Here is a 5,629-nt window from a genome sequence, read left to right on the forward strand (position 1 = left end):
CCTAAGTTTCTTTCTTCATTTACATAACAACTATATAATTGTTTCACAATTTTAGGAAATTAGCCAAGTACTAAATAACTCTTAGTTTTAAAAAAATCCATACTACCTAAATATTAAAAGACTTCTAGATAAGCTCTTTCATGAACTATGAGATGAAAAGTTAAAGAGGCAAGTTCTCGCAGCCCAGTGGAAAAAAATACAATCATAATACAAAATCTTGCGATAAATATATAAGCATTCACTTGAAGAAAATACTAGGAGTAAAATAAAATAACATTTCAAGGGTTTTGTTCATCTCCACCATTAATAATGTTTTGTCCTATTTTTATTTCTATTACTGTAGCCATCAGCACCAACTTTGTGGTTGGTGATTCCTTTATTCTACTTATTCTAGAAAAACATAACAGCACACATCTCTCTTATATTTTGAAGAGTTGACCATGGGAACATACAGTGAAATTTGCAATAACTGGAGTTACTACTCCATCCTTTTAACACCTGTGAACCTGAAATAGGATCATATTGACACCTCTACTAAAACTATTCTTTCAAAGGTCATCCATCACTTTCTCATTAACAAAACCAATAGCTTGATGATCCATCATAGGTAGGTGTGGTGCAAAGAGTGGGAGCAAAGAAGCCTTGTTGGTCTGTGGAGACAGAAAGAAGCATTTGGAGCTACCAAGGAGACCTGATCTGTCATACAAGTTATCAGAATGGTAGAAAATATGCAGAAAAGGAGATCCAGAAATCTGCATGGAAATTTGTGTAATGCTTTGGCTAGTCTTCAGCTGATTGTAAGTGCAAATGTACAGGGTAAGACTCCATGAGATGAGGCAAAAAACAAAATTTAAAATCAACATCTATCTGGAAAGTGACTAGAATAACTGCTAGACTTCATAAAAGGATGAAAAATATTTGTGTACAAACTAGCCAGAGTTGAAAGACCACTTCTACATCATGGACATTGAGTAATATCCCTAAAACATTACAGTGTAAGAAAGAGATATTCTAGATCTAGGTCAAGGCAACTCTAGAACTGCCCTAACATTGCTGAACAACAGGATTTTATTAAACAGGCTGATCTTCGATTAAATTAACTGCCTATAAGAAACAAACCCAACACTCTATTAGGGAAGACAATAAAATACTCAATAAGATACTCAACATTATAGCACAATATCTAACAAGCAATAAAAAAAAAAGTTCTGGACATCCAGAAAATCAGGGAAATGTTACCAACAAATAATTCATAGGGGATAAATAGGAAATCTCAATAAAGACATGGAAACTATACAAATTAAACAAATGGAAGTTCTAGTGTTAAAAATATATCATCTATAGTGAAAATTTTATTGGGTGGACTTGACAGTAGATTAAACACTATGAAAGTAAACTTAAGTGACTTTGAAGACAGGCAGTGAAAATATCCAAAGCAAGCAGACAAAAAAAGTTGGAAAAAAATTGAACAGAGCCTCATTGAACTGTGAGACATTATTAAGTGACCTAAAATATATGATTGGAGTATCAAAATAAAAAGAGAGAAAAATTGCTAAAGAAATAGTAGCTAAATGTTCTCAAAGAATTGCAATAAACCGCAGACAACATAACACAAAGAAAGTTATCTCAAGGTAAATCATAAATAAAATGCTGAAAACTAATGTTTGAGAAAAAATATTGAAAGCAGCCAAAGAGAGAATTCAGATCACATGCATGGGGAAATCACGAAGAGTAATTCATAATTTCTTATCAGAAACAGTGGAAACAAACAAACTAACTAAAATTGGAAACAGCCTATTTAAAGTCCTGTGGTTGTGAGGAGAAATCTAAAATTCTATACAAAACAAAAATAGCCTTAAAAAAAAACCAGACAAAAATTTTAAATAAGAGATGTTTGAGAGAATTTGACACTAACAGAACTTACCACAAAAAGTGTTCACGAAAGCAGTATGTGACTTCTGAGCCTTGGCCTCAGAAGTCTTGAGGCTTCTGCTCTCAAGCTCGCTTTCTTGCTCCCCTGTGACTGCCATAAAAAAAAAAAAAAGAAAGAAAAGAAAACTGTTCAGGCTGAAAACAAGTGATATAAAATGAAGCATCAAGAATTGGAAGGTGCCAGAAATGGTAAATATGTTAATAAATATAAAACGTATTTTTTCTCATGTAAAAAATTAATTTTAAATGATGGACTCTTTTAAAGCAGACTAATAATAATGTTTGGTGTTTAGCATACACAGAAGAAAAACATGCATGACAGCACTAGGAGGGGGAATGGCACTATGCTGTTATAAGGATTTTACATTGTAAGTAAAGTAATATCATATTATTTAAAGATAGTGATGAGTTAAAGATATATATTGAAGTCTGTAGAGCAATCAATACAAAACTAAAATGAATTTGTATACTAAAAACATAAAATGCTTAAAAGACCAACAGTTCTTTGACTTCAGGGACCTCAGAGACACTCTACACACTTATCAGCTTAACAATAAGGTGAATAAAACAAGTTTACCAGGTTTAACAAAATTTTAAGAAAGATTTTCATGACACAGAATAAACAGGGAAAACAAAGCAAAAACAAAAACAATCTAAGGTTCTGGAATCAATAGTCTAAGAGCAGTAAATCAGATGCATACATCAATATATTACTGGGAACCAGCAAGGAAAATTTCTGCCTAATTTAGGCAGAGAGAATTCAGAGCGATAGCCTAATATGTGCACAGGTAATGAATAATAAGAGGAAGATTAACAAGTTCTGAGACAGGGAAGGGTAGCTGGATTGAGAATGTGATGTTAGAGATATGACTGGAAAATAGAAACATGGACAGGACTAAGGATCATAAGATCCTACCATTTCTGGAAACTACATTGTCTCTCAAATCAGAAATTTGACTAGATAGCAAGATTTTCCTAAGTTATAACTTTCAAAAAATAGGTATGTCTTCCTCATCCCTTCGTGCTGAAATAACTAACACAATATCCTTCACATACAAAGAGCTATAAAATATGAGCTCAGTGGATTTTTTTATAACTGATATGATTGGTGAGATATGTTCTATCTTCCAAGGTTATGTTTCCAACTGTTGCTGAGAATCGACCTAGACTCCTCAAATGTGTTAATATGTGTGGAAATGATCTACACCTGGATTTTTTAAAATGACTTTGAAGTCCTCAGCAAACTACTAACAGAACTGCTATCAGAGATGAATTTCTCTTCTTCCAGCTAAAGGCTTTAGAAAGCTAACTTTGGAAAGAAAGAAATATTTGGGAACTGAACATCAGAGGTACATATAACACAATGTCGAATTCACAATGTTTCTTTCATTCCAGAAAAAAAAAAAAAAGCCTCTTGAAAAAGGAATGCATCTCACAATCCCTGGAAAGGAGTCTGACATGAGACATAATTTAATCACCATAAAATAATTTTGAAAGCACCTCACTGAGTATTAGGGAGTGATGAAATATTAAGTTAAGCCAAAAATAACGTGTGTCTTTTCTAATCCAGCAGTTGTTGTGAAAATCAGAAACATAACCTAGCCTATTCAATTTTTTTTTAATCTATTCTCTTTCTTAAGATAGGTAAGCAGGTAGTCATTTTGTTTTATTTTTATTAGTCTTCAAATTTTATGTATACATTTTATATACTATCTTATATGCATGACATTTTAAAATAAAACATTTTTAAAGGAATAGATATGTCAGATACAAAGATTATTTAGTGGATGGAACTAGTAATATTTGCATGTTTCTGATGAAGGCTAGGGAGAGATTTCTTATAAAAGTATCCTCAAAAGTGCAAGCTGGAGGAAGTAATATATAAAGGAAACAAATTCAAGGCATATCTCATTCAGTGTAGAGCAGGTTCAGTATCCAGGTGTGCAGGGTGGTGAGAAAGGGGCAGCCTCTGTGATGCAGGGGGAGAAGATGGGCAACAACCAATAGACTTCTGAGGTGCAAGGATACATCTCAGGCCCCATTTTCACCAGAAAGGATTCACAATGCCTTTCGCACATTGCAACCCATACAAATGCTTCCACTTAGGACTTTTATAAGTAGGCTTCCCTGAACACTCCTTCCCCAGGTAGAGTTAATTGCTCCACCCTGCATCTTCCCATTTTACTTTATATTTTTTTCTCTGAGCTCAGTACTTAGCAAGTATACCATAATTTTTTTTAGGTTTGAAATTAGTATTTTACATCTTTATGTCATATGTGTATATATATATATAATATATATATACACACATGCATACATATATATATGTAATTAACCCTTTTTAATTGAAGTATAGTTAATTTATTTACAATGCTGTGTTAGTTTCCGGTGTATAGCAAAGTGATTCAGTTATACATATATATCTATATCAATTATTTTTCAGATTCTTTTCTATTATAGGTTACTACAAGGCATTGAATATAGCTCCCTGTGCTATACAGCAGGTCCTTGTTGTTTTTCTATTTTATCTATAGTAGGGTGTATGTGTTAATCCCAAAGCCCTAATTTATCTCTCCACCCACCATTGGAAATATACTATAATTGATGTGTATGTGTATAAAATTTCTCACTGGTTGTATTCTGAACCATTAATTAAAGAAAATTTGAGTGGAAGATGAGGATCTAATTAATTTCTCTCTGCCCAGTGCCTGAGCACATAGGTCAATCAATGTGTAAGTATCTAGAACAGAATGATCAGTGTAGTCTCCACATTAACTTTACCATTGTTTTTTTTTTCATTTCCTCTTCTGTGTTTTCATGTTTCACTTCCCTTTCTGGAAAGTTCTTTTGTTTTAACTATCCAAATCTATCCTCCATAGTGGCTTTTTTCACAATTTGAATCCACAGTAGTCACCCCTCTTCTGAAATACCACAGCACTAATACCACGTCTTTTAGTCAGACATGGTAAGACTATCAGCCAGGAGCAAAACACCATAGACTGGGTGACTTAAACACTTACCCTTACTTTTCACAGTTCTGAAGGCTGAAAAGTCCAAAATCAAGTTGCTGACGGTTAGTCTCCTGGTGAGAGTCTCTTCCCGGCTTGTAGAGAGCCACCTTCTCCCTGTGGCTTCACATGGTATCACCTCCTCTTCTAATCCTATGATGGGGGCTCCACCCTCATGACCTCATCTAAACCTAAGTACCTCCCAAAGGTCTCACCTCCAAATATCATCACATGGTGGGGGTTAGAACTTCAACATACGAATTTCGGGGAGACACAATCATTTAAACCATAACACCACATGCCACACAATTAGTATAAATACAGCTAATTGGTAGAGGTTGAAAGAGATCTTTCCTCACACATTGGGCCCTGGAAATGGATGAGCACTCCACTCACGTGGTGTCAAGCTGTTTGCTAATCCCAAATCATGATCAACAGCAGAAAGAGGATCATGTTTGGGTTATCCTAATCCTCTATGTGGCTCAAAAGTTCCTCTTATCCTCAATGAACTGATTGCTCTTAAGAAATATTTTATTGTACAATTTTGTCAGGAAGTCCAGCATAAAGTGATCTATTTCCAGTAATTCTCTCCTTCTTCTCATCTATCCAACCCATACAAAGACATGTAAAGATGGACAAGATGTATCCTATGCATTAGATGCATTACCTGATTTGCCTAATTCCAATTC

This window comes from Physeter macrocephalus, chromosome 1, assembly GCF_002837175.3.
Source record: "Physeter macrocephalus isolate SW-GA chromosome 1, ASM283717v5, whole genome shotgun sequence".
Classification (NCBI taxonomy): Eukaryota; Metazoa; Chordata; class Mammalia; order Artiodactyla; family Physeteridae; genus Physeter; species Physeter macrocephalus.